Source organism: Schistocerca nitens, chromosome 4 (genome assembly GCF_023898315.1).
Source record: "Schistocerca nitens isolate TAMUIC-IGC-003100 chromosome 4, iqSchNite1.1, whole genome shotgun sequence".
Taxonomy (NCBI): domain Eukaryota; kingdom Metazoa; phylum Arthropoda; class Insecta; order Orthoptera; family Acrididae; genus Schistocerca; species Schistocerca nitens.
In genome coordinates, this window is record NC_064617.1 from 916,793,550 (window position 1) to 916,817,306 (window position 23,757).

Consider the following 23,757-nt stretch of genomic DNA (forward strand, 5'->3'; position numbering starts at 1 on the left):
GCACCACTTTCAGAACAAATTAATGCAACAACATTACAAGCTTGTATATTTGACGTTACCAATAGTTTCTTCTTCTCATTTCTGCCTGCTGCGTCGTCTTGTTCAGGGCCGCTATTGCCTGTGGTTAGTTCCTATTTGATCTGTACAGATGTAGCTCTTGATCTTTCGTTTATTGCTCGCTAATTCATTATAACTGTAGACACTCTATTTTCATTCACTCTTGTGACATGATCTCTGCATAATTTTTGTACTCCTTGACCTGTTCACTTATGACTTTATGTCCTAGTTCTTATCTGATGATTGGAATCCAAATCATTCCAAACTACAAATCCTTTTTTAAAAACCACATTTGCGTAGATTGTATTCTTCGTTCCTTACCAGCTGTTGCTGACCAAGTCTCACTGCCATAAACTATAGACGATGTTGTCATTGTTTTAGCTTTCTTTTACCACCATTTTATTCAGTGTTCTGCACATAGCCCTAAATCTTTCAGTTTTTGTACGTCATTTTCGTTTGTAAAGGAGATATTCCCGAAGACGTTGAATTCATTCACTCTATGTAAGTTCTATTCGTTTATTACAGTTTTTTCCTGTTTTTGAGTTTTGTTAAGATATAGTTCGAGGCAGTTATATTTAATTTTCAAATGGCTTTTTGAAGGGTGTCCTCACTGTCAGTTACAAGAAGTTGGCGGTCAGCAAATAGTGTTGTCCTTAATTAATTTCATTAGTAACAGTTATGGGGTTAAAACTCTTTCTTTTAGCCGTTGTCCTAATATACCATCAAAATATTTATTAAAAGGCATCGGGGAAAAACTGTGTGCTTTCTTTATTTAAATCTCGATTTCACCTGGCAAAATCTCTTACACCTAACCGGAGATCCTACAGAGTAGCACTATGGTGTGCATGCTACAAGAGTCACATATTATCTCGTAACAGCTGAACTTTACAAATCTTTCCTCTGAATTTTAGTAACGTAAATATGTGAAAACAGACACTGCAAAGTGTACAAACGAAAAGAGTTGCGATATATTAACTGTATCATAGATACCAGAGTTGTAACCACAAATGTAATCTCTAAATGGGCAAAGATCATCGACATAATTGATTATATAAACCATTGTACAAGGATCCTCGATCTCACTTTTAGAGTTCATTGCCTGCTTATTTTGCTCGCTGGCTCTATTAGCTTACTCTATTCTGATTGGCAATAGCTTTGATCTGTGATCTGATGTTAATTTAGCTGGCTGTTCAGCCTTAATCCTTATCTGGAAAGAAGTGTGTTCGCCCACTTCGCACAAAAATACACAATGATTACTAGTTTCAGCGAAATTAGATCGCCATCTTCAGATTATCTGCATAGAATGAAGTTTTTACAGGGCCAATGCATTTCGCTGACTGTTCACATTAATTGGTCACAGCTGTAAATATATAAAGATACAATTATGAAAGCTTCTGATGTCAAACCAACGTAAAAAGCATACAAATTCAGAGAAAATATAACTTATAGAGACAACATTCCATAGTACTATCTCTCATCATACAATAAGAGAATAGTTGTGCGAACAGTGCACGATAGTTACATATAAAGTACATAAAACGTGTATAAAATGTTTTCATGTCGTGTCCTTGTCGACATCTGATAGGAAACTACTGTGAGGCAATCAATGAAATATATCGTGTTTTGAGTCACCACCAAATGGCAGCAGTCGTATGCATTCTCTACACTCTATTTAGAAGACATAATGTTATGTTGTAAAAGTCTACTGCCATCTGGTTACCCCTCAAAACACGATGTATTTCATTTGCCTCATAGCAGTTTCCTATCAGACGTCGACAAGGACACAACATGAAAACATTATATACACGTTTTATGTATTTTGTATCTCACTATTGTGCGCTGTTCGCACAGCTATTCTCTTATTGTATGATGAGAGACGGCACTATAGACTGTCGCCCCTATAATGTATGTTTACTTTGCGTTTGTATGCTTTTTATGTTGGTTTGTCGTTAGAATTTTCCATATGTGTATCTTTATATTTATTACAGTTGTGTCCAATTAATGTGAACAGTCGACGAAATGGATTGGCCCTACAAAAATGTTTTCTACACAAATGATCTAAAGATGGCGATTTAGTTTAGCTGAAACTAGTAATCTTATGAATTTCTTCCTTTAGTTCTTTCTTTATAAGAAAGCCCAACACTCAAACTACGCCGGCCGGAGTGGCCGAGCGGTTCTAGGCACTACAGTCTGGAACCGCGCGACCGCTACGGTCGCAGGTTCGAATTCTGCCTCGGGCATGGATGTGTGTGATGTCCTTAGGTTAGTTAGGTTTAAGTAGTTCTAAGTTCTAGGGGACTGATGACCTTAGAAGTTAAGTCCCATAGTTCTCAGAGCCATTTGAACCACTCAAACTACACTCTAGAATAGATCGCATAATTACGTGTTTTTCTTGAACAGACTCACTGTAAATTGGAAAACTCTCAACAAATTTACGTCTTCCAAGTGACCTGGCCAGTACACGTTAGTCCCATTTTTGACGCAAAAGTAGGGTTACCGCATTTATTCATACAACGTGACAAGGTCAAAATTAACTGCTAATATCGCAAACTAATACTATCAGGTGCATTCCACTGTTTCTTGCCTTTACTTGGCCTTTGTCCACGTTTAAAAGAGCTACCACTCAGCATACGAAGAAGAAAGATTGTCGTTCTGCATTTTCTTACATTCACCGACGGCGTTTCCCTGAGGACGATCAGAGAGCGCTGAAGACCCTACCTGATTAATCGTTTATGTATATTCAGGTATTGTGTGTATTCAAAACAGAAGGCCTGCTAAATGTGTGTGGGACTTTGTGAGTCATGGATTCACTTGTGACTCTCGGTACTGCTCAACTTTAGGGTAGTATAAAAACTAACTGCAGTACTCTTCTTGACGGGCACGTTGAAAGCGTGCCTGATTCCATGCTAAAGAATGTAAAGGTACTTATCGCAAAACATGACGGCTTATTTATAAAAAACCCATACACTCAGACTACATTCTAGAATCGGTCGCGCTGGAGTTAATTATGTGTTTTTCTTGAACAGACTCATTGTAAATTTTCGTAAAACTATCAACAACGTTACGTGAGCGTTTAATTGATACATTGATTTGTATTTTATTTGCATCAAAATGAAATACGCAGAGGAAGCTTGTGTTAGGTGTAGCTGGAGGCATAAGAAGAGTGGCAAATGGCTGGAAAACACACTAATTAATCAGACCTGAGTTTCTCCTGGTGTATACAATTTTCAAACAACTTATGGGAATTCAGCCAGGTAGTATTAACAACGACCGCCATCGTTTTACGGTGGAGGTGGAAGAGGATGGTTGCCTTCCCTCTCTTGACGTTTTGGTTAGGAGGAATCATGATGCATCATTGGGACATGCAGTTTACAGGGAACGTACTCACACCGACTTGTATTTACGGGCTAATAGTTGTCACCATCCGGCTCAGCGTGAAGGGGTACTTCGTACTTTGGTACACAGGGCACATGTCATTTCCGACACTGAGACTTTGCCAGCTGAGCTGTCCCATCTTGAAGCTAAGTTTCGTCAAAATGGTTATAGTGCAAGACAGATTGAACGTGCGTTGCGCTATCGACCAACTGTGCCTCGGGTGATTGATGATAATACTGAGTCGACACCTAACTCTACTGCCTTTTTGCCTTACGTAGGAAGCACTTCCAACAAGATCGGTCGTATTTTACGGAAATACGATGTGAAATGTGTTTTCCGACCTCCATCTAAAATTAGAATGCTTTTGGGTTTCGTTAAGGATGATCTTGGTTCGCGTAAGGGGGTGTGTATCGCATTCCTTGTAGCTGTGGCATGGCATATACGGGTCAATCTATCAGGAACGTGGAGGACCGATGTGCTGAACATAAACGGCACACACGATTACTGCTATTGCCGAACATTGCTTGGATACTGGTCACCCTATGTTATATAACAACACCGAGTATTGGCATGCACGTCCAGCTATTGGGACAGTGTTATTAAGAAGGCAGTTCAGATTAAATTAGCGAGCAACCTTGTAAACTTTTCTTTAAACTCTGTTTGGAACCCTGCTCTCTCCCTTGTCGAAAAGCAGAGGGACAGAGTCAATGTTACCTCACATGCTAGTTCGTAGTCTCACTATCGATATCTCTGACTTTGGTCATCTTTGGTGGCACTAGTGTTCAATGTGTGTGTGTTATCTTTCCTGAATTAGCCCGAGAACAGAGGTTTTAAATTTGCATGTACATCGCTTGTCGCCGGCCGGAGTGGCCGAGCGGTTATAGGCGCTACAGCCTGGAACCGCGAGACCGCTACGGTCGCAGGTTCGAATCCTGCCTCGGGCGTGGATGTGTGTGATGCCCTTAGGTTGGTTAAGTTTAAGTAGTTCTAAGTTCTAGGGGACTGATGACCTCAGAAGTTAAGTCCCATAGTGCTCAGAGCCACATCGCTTGTCCGTTGCAGTTTGCCTTGAAAATGGCGGGGTGTACTCCTGCGGAAATATCGGCGGTCGCTGTTAATAGTACCTGGCTGAATTCCCGTAAGTTGTTTGAAAACACTAATAATAGTCCGTACACATTTATTATACAAGCATTGCAGGTAATACAGCGCGTTGCATCATGAACCATATGGCAACAACAAAAATCTAAAAACTAGCAAGAAAATTATATGCTAATTACCCATACTGGAGCATTATTAAGAAATAATGATTTCAGATAAACAGGAGCTCAGATAAGCTCAACACTTAGGCCTAAGGTCTCGATCACACGTTCGACCCATATGACGATAAAACGTAATAAACGTAATTCTAGAGAGAGAGAGAGAGAGAGAGAGAGAGAGAGAGAGAGAGAGAGACAAGTATTTGAAAAGGAGACTGCGGAATGCTCTGTGAAATGATTTGCCTAAAAGTGAGAAATAAAACAGACCAGTGAAACATTCAGTGCACTTTCGAATGGTACTCGAAATCATGCACAGCGAAGCAGACACCACGGCTTACGTAAACCACCAGACAAATATCCTGGAAAACTCTTTAAAATTCTAAGATTATAAGTTAAGCATTCAACTTCAAATTTTTAGTAGTCACCTCGTTTGAAGTACTTGATTTAGGGTATCACTCAAAGGCGCATCGTATGTTTCTCTACTCTCTATGTATGTTTGCAGGTGGGGATATTAAGACGCCAAATAAATGTTAAAATCCTTCAGCTGTTATTTATTCTGCACAATTCGCTACTAGTTTCGGTCAAAGATTATCAAGCTTAGCTGGCATAAACGGCAGGAAAGTTAGCGAACTGTGGAAAATAAATAGCAGCTGAATGTTTCACCAGAATTTTAACAATTTCTCTTGTCTGTTTGGTTTTAGACAAATCATTTCGGAAAAAATTTAACTGTTTCTTTTTTTCAGTTTTTTATTTCGAAATTTTTATTGACAGTTAAATATCTCACCGAGGTTACCTTTTTATGCACAAAATAGCTACGTCTTGAAGAGAAACTCTTTGACACTTGATTTACGTAGCTAGCAGCAGCTGATCGTGAAAGATTTCAATTTCCCCCCCGAATCACTGACTAAGTTTTTCTTAATTACCTTGATTACTTTCAAGCAATTACTTTGCTTTGCAAAACTAGACCTCTCACTGGTCAGTTTGATACCCCATTGATACATTTACCACTGTCCGTTTGGCTATGAAAATTCGGACAAATATTCGTTATGTAATTTTCCCTCAAAACACTAATTGTTTCTTCATTACAGTGGTTACTTTCAAGCAATTTTTTTTTTTGCAAAACTAGGCCTGATGCATGTCAATTGCATACCCTATTTGTCCATTTTCCACTCTTCGTTTTGGCTACGAAAATTCGAGCAAAAGTTCATTGTCCCACTTCTAGGGTGTCTTGTTTTCACTCCACTGAAACATTTGACGAAAAGCTATCAAACTAAAATTTGTTTCTGGTGGAAGGACATGGAACATAATAATAGAAGGATTAGACTCCTTTCATAGCGTTGTTTCATAGATGTTTGTACCTGTTGATGTGGAGAAGCAGTTTGACAGCATTTACTTCAATATCCGACTGAAGATCTTGGCAAGACAGGAGACTGATGAGGAAACTGCACGCAAAACAAAAAGTGGCGATAAGGATTAGCGATGAGGAAACAGATGCGACACATATTGGAAGGAGTGTTGGACAAGGGAGCTGTCTACCACCAACTATTTCTTCGTTATATATGAAGATAGTAACTGTTCTCGAAAGAACAGATACCATTGATGACCGTGCAACTTCTTTAGAATAAATGATAATTAATAGAACGTGGGTCTCACGGGAAGCGTGCAAGGGATAAGTCCCCGCGGTCGCGCTGTTCATCTGTGTCCTCGGTGGCTCAGATGGATAGAGCGTCTGCCATGTGAGCAGGAGATCTAGGGTGCGAGTCCCGGTCGTGGCACACATTTTCAGCTGTCCCCATCGAGGTATATCAACAACACATGTCGGCAGCTGAGGTTTTCTATTAATTATCATTTATTTCTTCGTTCTTCATAAGGCTGCTCACTAGAATTAATCGCGGTGCTAAGTTGCTCCTTGAATGCCCCTGTTCCCCCTGAAATGACACGCACTCTCCGCAACCACATCCCGGTCTCCCTTTCATTCTGTAACAAAATTGTGAGTATTATTGATGCAAGTGTTACTTGACTGGCTGTGTGGTAACATAGTCGAACTCTATCGACAGTACAGTGAAATAAAGATGTGCAGCCAGAAGCGGACATGGCTTAACCATACGTCACGAAACGTTTGACCAGTTTTTGTATAATCTTAACACGCTCCGACTGCTCATGGCTTTGTCTTGGTAGACGCAGCTCGCTCGCGGTTTGCCTTGAATGTGGCGATTGCGCCGCCATTCATTGGCTGAATCACGCTGCGGTTACCGGCACTTTCACATCTTGATTTAGATCCTGTACGTGGGAAGAACGCCTTGGAAAACCGACAATTATTGACTGGGATCAGGTGTTTCCGTAACGGCTGTGAGAAAGCACTTCCGCGACGGAGGAGTTTGCAATCATTTCTGCACGAACAGTGGTTCCCCTGTTTCTGTATTGTACGAATGGCTCCGCAGATGAATGCCAGACGGTAAAAGTAAAAGTTTTTGTTGTTACAGATAAATTAAAATCTTAATTGGAAAACTCGCACCTTAGAGTTCCTTAAGTGCCTTAGCTCAGCTACGCAGGTTGGACAAAAATATGAGAACACCGCGAAAAATGCATGCTTGAAAGCAAATGGCAGATGCGAGGTAAGCCTACAGGTTGCGCTGTCGTATTTGACGACGGGCGGCACCTGTGCAATGTCCTCAGTACGTTGCAAGCATCAGTCGTCGTCATAATAGTGTTTTGTGTAGTTTTGAGAGCATTATGTCACAGCAAAGTGAATTCGAACGTGCGTAAATTGTTGTTGCTCGTATTCGTATGTTGGGTGCTTCAGTTACCAAGGCAGCGGAAGTGTTTTGTGTTTCAAGAGGCACCATATCCAAGATTTATGCTTCGTAGAGGGAAAGTGGAAAAACATCATCCGCTAAATCACAATGAGGAAGAAAGTGTCCGGTGAGAGATGATGTCTGACGGTCATGGAACAGGGTTGTGACGAAGAATAAGAGATCGATAACTGCGAAACTCACTGCAGAACTGAATGTCGCACTCGTGAGTCCTGTCAGCAACATATCAACAAGAAGGAAGCTCCAGAATTAAGGAATTTCAGGGTGAACTGGAATTCCAAAACCACACGTCAGTGGCTTACTACCGGAATGCGCCGTGCCAGGCACCTCAGAGGTGTTTCGGGATAGAGAGTGGTATTTCTAACAGGTTGGAGCATCTCCCCACTACCAGGGTCTACCCTGACGAACACCTACCGGACAGATGAATAGGACGAAGAGGAAGTACCGAATCTCCTCCATGCTCACCACGCTTGATCCCTATGAATTTTTTTCTATGGCAGCTTGTTCAAATGGTTCAAATGGCTCTGAGCACTATGGGACTTAACATCTGTGGTCATCAGTCCCCTAGAACTTAGAACTACTTAAACCTAACTAACCTAAGGACATCACACACATCCATGCCCGAGGCAGGATTCGAACCTGCGACCGTAGCAGTCGCGCGGTTCCCGACTGAGCGCCTAGAACCGCTAGACCACCACGGCCGGCTATGGCAGCTTGTGAAGCACAATGTTTGCATCACAGGATCAGCTACAGCCAAAGAGTTGAAGCAACCACTGGAAACGAATGAACAAAAATACTAATTGCAACAATTAGGAACGTGTCCTGTTCCATCGGTCAGCATTATCAGTTGTGTCTGGACCACAATGGCCAACAATTTGAGCACTTCCAACAAATGGCTGTTTTCTACATTTGTTCACTTAATTTTCAGTTCTGATTTTTTCCGTACCTTAATAAACATTAGTGTTACAGTCATACAAAAAGTATGTACATTTTTCTGGGACACCTAATACACTCCTGGAAATTGAAATAAGAACACCGTGAATTCATTGTCCCAGGAAGGGGAAACTTTATTGACACATTCCTGGGGTCAGATACATCACATGATCACACTGACAGAACCACAGGCACATAGACACAGGCAACAGAGCATGCACAATGTCAGCACTAGTACAGTGTATATCCACCTTTCGCAGCAATGCAGGCTGCTATTCTCCCATGGAGACGATCGTAGAGATGCTGGATGTAGTCCTGTGGAACGGCTTGCCATGCCATTTCCACCTGGCGCCTCAGTTGGACCAGCGTTCGTGCTGGACGTGCAGACCGCGTGAGACGACGCTTCATCCAGTCCCAAACATGCTCAATGGGGGACAGATCCGGAGATCTTGCTGGCCAGGGTAGTTGACTTACACCTTCTAGAGCACGTTGGGTGGCACGGGATACATGCGGACGTGCATTGTCCTGTTGGAACAGCAAGTTCCCTTGCCAGTCTAGGAATGGTAGAACGATGGGTTCGATGACGGTTTGGATGTACCGTGCACTATTCAGTGTCTCCTCGACGATCACCAGTGGTGTACGGCCAGTGTAGGAGATCGCTCCCCACACCATGATGCCGGGTGTTGGCCCTGTGTGCCTCGGTCGTATGCAGTCCTGATTGTGGCGCTCACCTGCACGGCGCCAAACACGCATACGACCATCATTGGCACCAAGGCAGAAGCGACTCTCATCGCTGAAGACGACACGTCTCCATTCGTCCCTCCATTCACGCCTGTCGCGACACCACTGGAGGCGGGCTGCACGATGTTGGGGCGTGAGCGGAAGACGGCCTAACGGTGTGCGGGACCGTAGCCCAGCTTCATGGAGACGGTTGCGAATGGTCCTCGCCGATACCCCAGGAGCAACAGTGTCCCTAATTTGCTGGGAAGTGGCGGTGCGGTCCCCTACGGCACTGCGTAGGATCCTACGGTCTTGGCGTGCATCCGTGCGTCGCTGCGGTCCGGTCCCAGGTCGACGGGCACGTGCACCTTCCGCCGACCACTGGCGACAACATCGATGTACTGTGGAGACCTCACGCCCCACGTGTTGAGCAATTCGGCGGTACGTCCACCCGGCCTCCCGCATGCCCACTATACGCCCTCGCTCAAAGTCCGTCAGCTGCACATACGCTTCACGTCCACGCTGTCGCGGCATGCTACCAGTGTTAAAGACTGCGATGGAGCTCCGTATGCCACGGCAAACTGGCTGACACTGACGGCGGCGGTGCACAAATGCTGCGCAGCTAGCGCCATTCGACAGCCAACACCGCGGTTCCTGGTGTGTCCGCTGTGCCGTGCGTGTGATCATTGCTTGTACAGCCCTCTCGCAGTGTCCGGAGCAAGTATGGTGGGTCTGACACACCGGTGTCAATGTGTTCTTTTTTCCATTTCCAGGAGTGTATATCCGGAATGAGTAAACATGTCGAGGTGTGGCGTTCGCCAAGTTATAGCGGACAGTAGGGTAAATTTCATGACGTTCGAAAGTAAGTAAGTTTATAGTCACCGCATTTCGACACTGACTTTTTCCCCCTAACTTTTTCTGTGACATTTGAGACAAGTTGCTAAGAGAACTTCAACGACATAACATGTTCATCTATAGTATCCAGATAACAGCGCCGCAAACAACTGCCCCGCCGTCAGAAGAGGTTCCACAAATGTTTGGCCTATTATACCAAAGGCAAGGAAATGCCGATAGCACGGCAACAAAAGGCGTTTTGCGTTCTCCGTTTCAGCGGGAGTAGTTCAGTTACGACAGTGCGACGTGAATTTCGTCGGCCTCAACGATAGGTAGCACAGATATCATACTACACCAGTGGCCGTCATGCCTCATTTCACGGCATGCAAAAATTTTTAATGGATGGATTTTGTAAGACTCCGTCTATGTGTCTCACCTTCCAACAGCTTTGGTTGAACTGTGATGCCGTTTAGCAACAACAATGATTGCAGCAACCCTAGACGCGCTCGAAACAGTTTGGGACGAATATGATAACCATCTGGATGTTTGTCGTGCATCGAGTGAAGGGCACAGTTAACATTTGTGAGGTAAATGAAAACTTTGTTCCTAAGCGGAAGGTTCGCCGAAGTAGTATGTACATGCATGTACAAGATGTACCATCGTAAAATCTTATGACTCTTTTGAAAATAAAAATTTTGCAGTCTTCTGCACAAGCCAACAGTTACGCCCAGTTTCCATCTTCACTTACGCAGACATCTTGTCAAAACGGTTGAATCTTTTTGAAACAAAATTGTAATAAATAAAGAAGAGACTAACAAGGTAGGATTTTACATGGTTTTTCAATATTTGGTGATTTATTATGTTCTGCCTGATGTTTCTTAGCAACTAGTTACATAGCAAAAACAGATTATACAAAGACTTGAAGAGCATAGCATTAGCACAGAATGCAGTCAAATTATTTGAAAGACATAGCAACCGGCCACTTTTTTATGACTTCATTTTCGCCAAGACTCGTTTCGGGTTTTCATCCAACTTAATTGGTCTAACACTTACCATCATTATGCTTATGTCGACTGCATTTTGAATGAAACTTCCTGGCAGATTAAAACTGTGTGCTGGACCGAGACTCGAACTCGGGACCTATACCTTTCGCGGGCAAGTGCTCTACCATCTGAGCTAGCCAAGCACGACTCACGCCCCGTCCTCACAGCTTTACTTCTGCCAGTACCTCGTCTCCTACCTTCAAAACTTTACAGAAGCTCTCCTGACAACCCTGCAGAACTAGCACTCCTGAAAGAAAGGATATTGCGGAGACATGGCTTAGCCACATCCTGGGAGATGTTTCCAGAATGAGATTTTCACTCTGCAGCTCTCGGTCCGGCGCACAGTTTTAATGTGCCAGGAAGTTTCATATCAGCGCACACTCCGCTGCAGAGTGAAAATCTCATTCTGGAAACATCCCCCATGATGTGGGTAATACATAATCATACAGCTTTCATGCTTTCTTCAAAACACATGATGCACTGGATTTCTGGTAAGTTGTCGTAGCATAAACAATAATTCGCAGATAAGATTAGAATGCAACTTACATGAAATGTCCATCTGAACATTTCCAATGAGAGATGAGTTTTCTTCCAATGAATCATATTGTCAATGTCGTTTTTAATTTCGCCATCATGTACATCAGTTTGAATCATTAAACAGTTCCGTTTGGTCACAAACGAAATTTCCAATGCGCACCCCATATTTTGACTCACAACAAATGAAAACAAATACAGATTTTAGAAAGTACGTGAGCGTCAAAGATCCTGTGATACAATGATACAGAGATACGGCATTTTAGGAAACGAAGTGTAAATTAGGGTAAATTACTGTTGTGCCACACTGAAAAAATATTTTAGATACATGTAGCGTATTAAAAACAGATAGATAATTCGGATTTCGTGAATTACAGCTTTACAATCTTATTTTACTAAACGACAGACAAACAAATGTGGATAAGAATGACATGTAAAATCATTGTGTGCTATTTGAATAGTGGCGATGATAGTACATTAAAATTTATTCTTATTTAGTGCCATGAATAATATTGACTATTGTGGATACATATCATAGTTATTTAATCTGCAGATGAACATAGAAACAATAATTCATGCTACCTTTCCCAAAATGCCAAATCTTTGTATCCCTGTATCACAGCTCTTCAACAGTCACGTACTTCGTAAACTCTTTTTTTTTTCACTTGTTGTAAGTCAAAACGTGTGGTGCGCATTGGAAATTCGTTTTGTGACCAAACGAAACCGTTCAATAATGCAAACTGACGTATGTGATGGTGAAAATACGAACAACATTGCGAATGTGATTCGTTGGATGAATGCTGTGTAGACGAATGCTCCAGACGGACGTTTCACGTGAGCTACGTTCTAATAAATATCTATAGTGCAATCATCTTTATTACACTTTGAAACTGCGAATTACTGTTTCTTCTAGGGTAGCTCACTAGCAAAGCAATGCATAACATGTGTTGACATAAACATGAAAGCTGTCTCATGATGATTTGTGTAAATTCAAAACCAGTAACAGTGTTTTTTGTGTAAAGGAACCTACAAGCAGTTTGCGGCTGGTTTTTGTGCACCATCAACAAATTTATTGCTTTTCTATCTGAGTATTCGGCGATGCCATGTATGTATTTATTCCACTAATCCCTCTCCTCCTTTCCCCTCTCTTTGTCCACCTACTCCAGTCTCCTCTCAGTCACTCTCTTTCTCCCTCCTCTGTCCAACTCCTCCACGCTCTGCTTTCTAAATATCGCTTCCTGTTCTCATCTCTGTCCATCTGCTACTTTCCCTCTCTCAGTCCACCTCCTCCTCTTCCCTATTCATGTGCAGCTCCTTCCCTTCTTTCTCTCTGTCCATCTCTTCCTTTTTCCTTTCTCCATTCATTTCCTCCTCTCCTATCTCTCTATCTATCTCCTCCTCCCCCTCTATTTGTCCCTCTCATTTACCCATCTCTCTGCCAGTCTCATCTTCTATTTCTCTGTTTATTTCTTTCTCCCCATTTTCCTGTCCATCTGTTTCTCCACTCTCTCTCAGTCCATGTTCTCCTCCACCCTCCCTCAAACCATCTTCTTTTCCCCTCTCTCTTCATTCATCTCCTCCTCTTTCCTTTGTCCATCTCTTCTCCCCTCTTCTATCTCCTCCTCTTCCTTTCCAATATCCATTTCTCCTGCCTACTCATTGTAACTATCTCCTCTCAAATCTGTGCCATTCTCCTTCTTCTCCCTTTCTGTTTGTCCATATCTTTCTCCTCCCTTCTGTCTCCATGTTATCACCCCCGACCCCAATAACAGGTTGCTGGTTCTTACCCACACAGTATTTCTTCTCAGATCCAAGTTTGGTTGAAGTCGATCCAGGTGCTTAGGAGGGGCCTTTTATGCTTCGCTTCGCCAGGATACACACATGTCACATATATTTTACATCTTTCACACATATTTCACCTGTGTCTGTAGTGAGTGTCATTCTACAGTTTAGTCTCCACACAGCACAATCTCAGTGACATCATATCTCCTGCAGAATGCGTTGTATGACAACATAATTTTGCAGGTACATTCAGTTGATTATGTGAATACTGTCTGCAAAATTTGTTGTCAATACAGTCAGTAGTACAGAAATAATAAATTACAACTTCATATCTCACATGGGAGTTTTACTGCATGAACAGCAAAAATGTAATAAGTGATAAACTTTTCCTTGCATGATTTTTTGTGCATTGTCAGCGAGACAAAGTTTTGGAAAGGTTTGAAATTAAATGTAAAATTTGTTGGAAGTCTTTAAGTGCTATCATTCTGATATAATGCACGATTGAAGTCTGCGAATTCGCACGCCTTGGGCTACACCACTATTTTATCCCCACCCCCGCCCCTTTGATAGGTTGGTGGGTATTAGCCCCACAGCGATTCTTTCCATACAGTAAGTGACACGTGTACCATGTTTGGTTGAAATTGGTCCAGTAGTTCCGCAAATAGTAGAAAGAGCTATTTTTAATAATGAAAATTATTTTTAGAAAGCTTTTAGCGCAGAAGAAATAGTAAATTGGAAACAACAAGGACAGAACAATGGAAAATACAACTTGGGTAGAAGATGGAGTGCTGGAAAAATAGAAACGACAAAGAAAGAAGAGGAATTGTATTTGTTACGTGATCGTAGTCGGTCAATATGGAGGTAAAGAAAAGAGAGAGAGAATGCTTGGAAAGTCCCTAGCGAAAGCACCAACTCGGAAGGCCCGTCGCCAGTGTGGTGATTTCACAAGACGTACACAAAGGCACCACTGAGTGGTCTCTCCAGTTTAGCCTGGAGCCGCTCCTGCTGCCAGCCCGCCCACGCGCCTCTGGACTGCCGGGCTGCCCCGCCCGCTGCGCCGGTGGGCGAGCCCACCCACCAGCCTCCTCCCCCCCCTCTACTTCAACCCCCCTCTCTACTCATTGACCCACGTGGCCGCTGGACCGACGACCTTGCCAGGTACGAGCGCTGCGGCCTGCCGCTTCCTGCCCACTGCCCGGTACACCTGCACCGAAGCCGCGCTTCTGCGGGGCGCTTCCTAAAGCCGTCCGCACGCGGGATGAGGCAACTAACGCTGCCGTGCACGCAGACGAGACGATCTGGTCAACTCGATTTTGCGGTATCAGCTCTCTCCAATGGCAGCTGTCAGCTTTATTTGGCTCTAAAACAATATAGTTCATTCACAAAAACAGACTCCTGAAAAAATCCTAAATTAGGTCAATTAAAACGCACATTTGCTCCCTTGTTTATAAGCTAGTCATGTTCTTTCTGTGGTATTTATATACACAGAAACTTCCAAATCTGTGTACATGTTACAATCAAAAAGGAAAGATACATGTCTAGCCAGGAAGGACGTCAGCTTATAAAAGTTCACCTGACCGAGAACGCACTCATATTTACATTACATCAAGTATTGCAGAAATTATTTCTGTTAACTTCGTAAGAAAGTTCCACAATCTTTTGGAAAATGCGAAACTGCAAACATAAATAAATAACTAAAAACAGTACAACAGCACTCCAACCCATACTGATCTAAACTCTGTTTGTAAAAAGTAAACTTTCACCGCCGCAATTGTCACAGTTAATAAAATATTCCGGGATATTATGCCATGGTCTAAGGGATTTCACTTCAAAACCCGACGTTTCGCCCTCATCGGCGGAGGACATATCAAGGGGGATCGTAGCTTTGTTGAACGTCCGATTCACAGTAGCGAGCCAGGGGGTGAATCAGACGTTCAACAAAGCTATTATCCCCCTTGAAAATGTTCTGCGCAGATGGGTACGAAACGTCGGGTTTTCAAGTTAAATCCTGTAGACCACGGCATAATGGCCCGGAATATTTTATTAATTGTGATGTAAACTCTATTATGTAGCATGGTGCTTTTACTCACGATACTATGCTGTTGCTACGGTATAAACAACTTTGTATTTTACCTTATAGTCTTCTATAGGCCTTAATAGATGAAATGTCACTATCTTCCAATTAAGCATAAAAAACGGCTTACTTTGATAACACGGTGGTCATAACGTGATAATAACTAAATACACAAATTCTTTAAACACGAATATGACGTTCCACGTAGTTTTATTGCAACAAATCGTACCAATAACGATTCGTTCTCGAGACATTCAGAATGCTGGATTTTAGAAACAGCATATATTCGTGGGATGTAAGGAATAACATAAAACTCAGCGTATATGTATTTCGACTGAATACGACAAGTATAATATCTTTCTTGCTTTCTGCGGGCCTCATGCTTTTAGCATGTGACGTAGGGAATGTTCTTGCTTCCTATTGGTTTTACTTTGCGTGACAAAATGGCTCCTCAACGTGAAACAGCAGGAAGGGACATCACAAAACTAGTAGGACGCCATGTCAACGTTAGCTAACTCGTCCCGTGTATCGACGGCTTAAGACCGAGACTCACACACAATGGCACTGTTTTATATTCATAGGTAGTCTATAGTAACGTAACTCACATACCTTACAGGAAATGTGAAATAGTTCTTTCCACCACTCACTACATTATTCTGATCGTCTAAAAGCACAGATCAGAATGGTCTTCTGACAGGCGCACTAAACTCTAGGCCCAGGACTTCGGTCTGTTGGACAATTTTCGAACATGTTTTATTCTCGCGGAGACCGAAAATCTCCTCTGTCCGAATTAACATGGTTTCCATAAATAAATGATCGTGTGAAAGAAATCCAGCTTGCTGTGTTCGTCCACAAGACCCAGGAAACAGTAGCTACGAGATCCCAGGTTGATGCCGTGATCCTTGACTTCCGGACGGCGTCTAATACAGTTCCGCAGTGAATGAAATACGAGGGTACGGAAACTCAAGCCACCTGTGTGATTCGATTGAAGGGTTTCTAACAAACACAACACAGCATATTATTCTCAACGGACAGAACTCCTCGGACGTAAAAGTCAGTTCGGGTGTACGAGGGGTACCCAAAAGAGACGGAACTCATATGTGATGGGTAGAGCTTTTGTAGTACCGCGCATAGAGCATTTTTGCATTGGTCGATTTTCGTGAACAGCTTGCGGCAGTGAAATTCTGCTTTTCACTCGGGAAAAAACGTCGGACAGAAACTCTCGAAATGTTAAAAACGGCGTACAAGGACGATACTATGGAGGAAACTCGAATGATTCAGTGATTTTCCGGTTTCAAAAATGATGAAATGTCAACTGATCACAAACCTCGTTCCGGTCGCCCTTGCACGGCCCAAACGCATGAAAACGCGAACATTAGTGCAGTCATCAACGTAGATCAACGACGGACCACTGAAGAAACTTTGCAGCTGTCGAGAGTGACTTGCAGACCAGTGCAGCGAATTGTGACACAAGATTTGGGAATGAAAAGGGTGGCTGCCAAATCGTGCCACGACTGCTGACTGGTGAATAAAAGCAAGGACGCTTGAAAGCATGCTATGCCTTGAAAGAAGAGCCCCGGAAATATCCAAACTCTTTTTCAAAAATTATCACAGGTGATGAAACATGGTGCTATGCTAACGATGCTTAATCAAAGGAACAATCAAGCCAATGGAAGTTCTCGGGTTCCCCTTCCCCTGTGAAAACTCGTCAGGTGAAATCAAACATTAAGGGGGGTAGGACGTCAAACGGGCCGACTTGGAGCAGGAGAGGCATCACAAGACATTTTAATTTCCACTGTCTATACTTTTACAAATAAATTCATAAAACTTGGTCAGCATCACCAGGAAGGATTCAGGATTCACACTCATTGCAGTGGAAGTTCGAAAACATAACAAAATAATTTTTTTACGTGTGAAATTTCATCATTTTTTCACTTGCTAATGGCTGCATTTATTGCTATAGGCACACTTTTCAACATAAGTTACAGAGACTCTTCGATGAATTTTGCACAGCATACATACCATACTTACAGGTGTATGAAACTCTAGAATTTATTTAATTTATGAACAAACAAACGATCTGTTGTATTTTAAACTTCATATTTAGAAAAAACACAAATTTTGTTGATAATTACCTCAGTTTTTAATAGATCTGGAAAATTCTAGAGTTTCATACACCTTTAAGTATGGTTTGTGTGCTGTGCAAAATTCATCGAACCATCTCTCTTACTTATGAACAAAAGTGTACCTATAGGAACAAATGCTGCCATTAGTAAGTGAAAAAAAGATGAAATTTTACACGTAAAAAAATTACTTCGTTATGTTTTCGAACTTCCACTGCTATGAGTGTGAATTCTGAATCCTTCCTGGTCATGCTGACAAAGTTTTATGAATTTATTTGTAAAAGTATAGACAGTGGAAATTAAAATGTCCTGTGGTGCCTCTCCTGCTCCAAGTCGGCCCGTTTGACGTCCTACCCCCTTAAGAAGACACTGATTTGTTTTTTTTTTTATGTGAAAGGAGTCGTCCATTGCCGGCCGCTGTGGTCGAGCGGCTTGAACCAATTGAGTCGTCCACTCAGAGCTTGTTCCGCAGGGTCACATAATTAACCAGGCTTTCTACTTGGAAGTTTTGAAAAGATTGAGCAACAATGTGCTGCGGAAGGAGCCTGATTTGTGACAGTCAGGTGGTTGTTTTTTCCATCATGACAATGCCCCTGTCCACACTGCCCATTCTGCATGACAATTGTTGGCCAAAAATTGTATGACCCCTATTGCTCAGCCCCCACACTCACCTGACCTTGGCCTGTGTCACATTTTTTTCCCCTAGCGATGGAAAGAGACATGAAAGGAAAGGGGTTTGCTGATGTTGCTGACGTGAAGAAAAAAACGACAGAGGCGCTGTCAGTCAACACAAAAGATGAATTTAAACAATGTTTTGAAAACTGGAATAAAAGATTAGACAAGTCTGTTAGTCCAAGTGGAGGGTACTTTGAAGGGGATTGAAGATGCCTGCTTAAAGTGTGAATAAACAAGTTAAAAATAACAGGTTCGGTTTGTTTTGGCTACCCCTTTTGGGTAGAACGATTGCTTTTCACAGAGTATATAAGTGACCCAGTAGTTAACGCTGAAAATTCCATGAGGCTTTTAGCGGATGATGGTGTTGTATGCACAGAAGGAGCAGCGCTAGAGAACTGTAGCGAAATGCAGCAAGAACTGCAGGGGATCGATGGCTAGTGCAGAGATTGGTGACTGGCCCTCAACATCAACAAACATAATCTACTGTGGATAAATATGCAGAAAAACGCAATATTCGTTGATAACACGGTTGCAAAACAGTCACTGGAAGCAGCCACAGGTGTGAGGAGCGATTTAAAGTTCGAGGACTTGCTGAAAAGTAATGCCTCCGAATTTTTTTTTGTTTGAAAACTCTTAAAGCATTTTAAGTAAAATAAACGTTATTAACATGCTGTATCTTTATTCTTCATGACTACATATTTATTTCTTAACATAGTCTCCCTGGAAATGAAAACATTTCTTCCAATGAGAGAACAGTTTGTCGATACTGTCACGGTAGAATGTTTGACTTTGTTGACGGATCCTCAACGTCACCTCTGCTCAGTGGCGAATACAAAAAAAACGTCAAGGAGGTGGCGCTAAAGATATCTTAAGCTACCTTAACTTTTACCGCAATAGAAAATAATCAAGTCACATGCAAAGTTTAAGAAAGTTTTATTTAAACTGATTATACATATACACAAGACAATGCCCTCTTATGATGTAAAAAAGTTACAATTGTGGTTGTCTTCCTTAAAAGATGAATTCTATGCGCCTTCCTGGCAAATTGGTTAATTACGTCGTCAATAGGGCAATCAATATCAGGATGAGTGTTCAACAGAACTAAGCCATTAAGTCGCACCTCCTTCATTGTCAACCTCAGCCATGTCTTTGAACGCCGCAATGTTGAAAAACTTCTTTGACTGTAGCAATAGATGCAGGTAGACAAGCAAATATTTTGTAAAACGTGTGTAAAGGAGGATAGTCAGATCTCGGACAAACAGACAACGCTTGTATAACAGAATCACGAACATTAAACGCATTTATGCTCGTTTGCTTGTACTGAAGAATCTCTCCCATTAGTCTCTTTTTAATCATAAAACAGTAGAATATTCGCGACTTTTTTCCAACAAATGGCAGAGAGGATAACATATAGATATCACTGGAATGGCTGTGACTTTTCTCGTAGATATGTGTTAGCTATCTATGTGCCAGACAGAAACGTATAAAATGCGATGACGCGGACGCTCGTGGTACATAGGAAAGTACAACTACTCGATAACTCGATTCAGTCGAGTCGATTGACGAAAGAAACGAACGAACAGCGTGGCGCCCCCGCCACTGCATCCGCCACTGCCACTGCCTGCACCGCTTCATCACTGTCGAAATGAAGTTCACGAAGATGTTCTTAAGTTTAGCAAACAGATGAAAATCGGATGAGGCCAAGTCGGGACAGTGATGCCAAGACGTTGGACTATTGCAAATGTCGTGGCGATCGTTTGTGGTTCAAATGGCTCTGAGCACTATGGGGCTTAACTTCTGAGGTCATCAGTCCCCTAGAACTTAGAACTACTTAAACCTAACTAACCTAAGGACATCACACACATCCATGCCCGAGGCAGGATTCGAACCTGCGACCGTAGCGGTCGCGCGGTTCCAGACTGTAGCGCCTAGAACAGCTCGGCCACCTCGGCCGGCGATCGTTTGTGGTCTGGCATTCTCAGGGTTGAAGGAAAGGGTGCTGCAAGTGTGGACGAAGTCTTCGAATTCGATACTCGATTACAGCAGGCTTTTTCTCACGCACCGACATAGTTAAGTTACACACCATCATCTTACACGCCACTATTCGAAGCCCTCTAGCGGCAGAGAGCTGCAAATACGTAAGCTCAAAAAATAAAGATGTAGAATGTTAATAAGTCTGTTTTATTTAAAAAGATCTGTGAGTTTTAAATAAAAAATTCGGAAGCGTTTCTGTTCAACACGCCCTTGTACTGTACACAAATGATCGGGTGAACTGCAATCTGTGGCTGCTGACGAAGCTGTAGTGTACGGAACGTGCCGGCGTTGAGTTACTGTAGGAGGCTACAAGATGACTGACACAGAATTTCTTTCTGGTGAAACAAGTGGCAGCTCGTTCTATATGTATGACAGTATCACTGAAAGCGAACTATCGTCTTTGGTTTGTTGAGAGGATTTTAGGGAAGGATAATTCATCTATAAGAGGTACAGCATGTAGAACATTTGTGCGACTCACAAGTGTTAGAGTGTTTGGGATCCCTACCAAGTCGAAATGAAGGAAGGCTTCGAAGCAGTTCAGAGAGATTTGTTAACAATGGGTTCGAGCGACATGCGAGTGTTACGGAGATGATTCACGAAGTCAAACGGGAATCCCTGGAGGAAAGACGTTATTTTCGCGAAACACTACTGAGAAAATTTAGAGAACCCGCATTTGCAGCTGACTGCAGAACGACTCAACTCCCACCAATGTACATTTCGCTCAAAGACCGCGAAGAAAAGAGAAATTACGGCCAGTACGGAGGCATAAAAATAATCGTTCTTCAAAAATGGTTGAAATGGCTCTGAGCACTATGGGACTTAACTTCTAAGCTCATCAGTCCCCAAGAACTTAGAACTACTTAAACCTAACTAACCTAAGGAATCACACACATCTCCGCCCGATGCAGGATTCGAACCTGCGACCGTAGCGGTCGCGCGGTTCCAGACAGTAGCGCCTAAAACCACCCCGTCACCCCCGCTGGCAATCGTTCTTCCCTCGCTCCATTTACGTCTGGGACAAGAAAGGGAATGACTCATAATGGTATAAGGTACCCTCCGTCATACGCCGTACGGTGGCTTGCGGAGTACGACGGTGGTTTGATGGAAGTCTGGTAACATTTTTGATGCACCTTCATGGCTGGTAAGCTTGAGTGTTCCAAGGATCATATAAAGGAAATCCGCCCCCGGTAGCTGAGTGATCAGCGCGACAGAATGTCAATCCTAAGGGCCCGGGTTTGATTCCCGGCTGGGTCGTTCTCCGCTCAGGGACTGGGTGTTGTGTTGTCCTAATCATTATCATTTCATCCCCATCGACGCGCAAGTCGCCGAAGTGGCGTCAAATCGAAAGACTTGCACCCGGCGAACTGTCTACCGGACGGGAGGCCCTAGTCACACGACATATAAAGGATTTCAACAATGTACCGTGCACAGTTAATAGTTGACAGTCGTTTGAACTGGTCAGTGTGTCAGCTGCGATTGAAAACGGAGAAAACCGAGTTTCGTGGTGTTATTAAAAATTTTCATTGGAAGGGCTGGACTGCCGCACAAATCAAAACAGTGAGAGGCACCCACTTGCCTTTCTCATACTGTGGCATCAAGCAGTCAGGCCTGCAAGATGGGTGGTTTGCCAAGCGAGTGGATTAGCAACATGAATTCTCGTATCTTACGATTTTGTTACAAATTATCCTCCTGCATGAATAATACGCAACGGAAACACGCATCTGACTATAGAACTCTGTCTGCACACTACGCTCTGGCAATACCACACTTACTTTTTGTCTTTGATTTAACGGTTTTTATACAAATTCGGGACATTATGATAACATACAATTTAATGAAATAGGCCACTAATCTCTTTCTTTTCACTATTTGATTTATTCATTAGCACACAAATTCTACAACCTACGACAATATCATAAGAGAATTTCCATACTACGGTCTCGTAATCTATCTACCACAACTGTGCACTCCCTGGATCGGATGGTGGATCTTTTATTATACCTCACACTTCGCCTCTCACAATCATTCTCCAGAAACATTCCTCCAGATCGAGCGATGCAGAAGGAACAGGCATACCCACAAACTCTTCCGAAACTACCTTGCTACTCCCATGCAAAACACACATATTCAAATTACAAGACATACCCAATACAACAATCTGAAATAATACACAAAAACCGTTACAACTTCATCATTTTCCGCTTTCCCACTTCAATCAATATTTAACCCAGTTTCACTCGACACTGCCCCAATTTGTAATTCCAGTTTCCTACTGTGAACTCTGGAGATAAACGCTCGTCTTCCTGTGCAATGCAAGCCAAGTGGCGTTGCTGGAAAAACGGCCGACTCACCTTGATTTTCTCTCAGAGTTTAAATTCAGCGTCACACGGAATGATATTTCTTAAATACTTCAATTTATGATACACACGCAATTCTTAAATATATCAGCTTATTGTACACACGCTATTAATTCTCAAATATTTCAGCTTATGGTACACACGATATTTATTCTTAAATATATTTCAGCTTATTGTACCCACGCTAGTATCTCAACTTATAACTACACGTGGTCCCTTTGTGACCGTTGGTTTACTATAATCCCTTTAAAATTACCTGCCTCACTTTGTAATTTTCCCCACAAAAGATCCTAGGAAAGAGAAATGATTAGTTCTAACTACTCTTAAGTATTCCACATCCATACCATGCCTCCTCACTTTGATTACGGAGCACAACAAAAAACAGGTCTTCACAGCAGAAGGTTCAGCGCCAGAGTGCCGAGTCTGAAACATGGCCGTCTTTTCGTTCTCTCGCACCTCTCTCGAAGTGGGAGAAGCACCTTGCTACCTTATTGGTCGGCCGCATTTCAGACGCTCAAAAGCTCTGGTAACTTCCATCTCTTTGGTCTCACCAAAGGATCGACTTAAAGATGCTCATTCCGATTCACTATCTGTGGTTAGCAGACGACCATACATTCATTCATTTACACCACACAGATCTCACCAAACTGGATGTAGGGATTTATTTTGAGGAAGTGCACATGTGATCAATTAAATAAATAACTTGTCATTCTTTCCCACACTGGTATCCGGCTTCGCTGTATTAATTGAAATTATTGAGTTACTTTTACACAAAAAATGTGTTGTTCTGACAAGAATTTCGTACCTATTCTCAATGTTGGGCGGTACTGTACCCTTTCATCACCGGCTACCCATGCAGAAAAAAATGGCACGGTACTATCCTTGCAATGCGAGGGTAGTTCCGAACATTTTTTTTTAAGAAAACTGTATTAAAACAAACGTAGCAATTCATCAAAATAACCAGGAGGAGACCTTAGCCCCTGGTGACCTCAAATAGACGACCAAATTATATTGTACTCTCCACAATCCTGAGTAACGTACACATACAAATATATAACAATCCACATGACAAATAAAACATCACATCATAGAAATGAAAAAATAATATTGAGATAAAATTTTGCTTTAGTTACTGGGATCTTCGTTA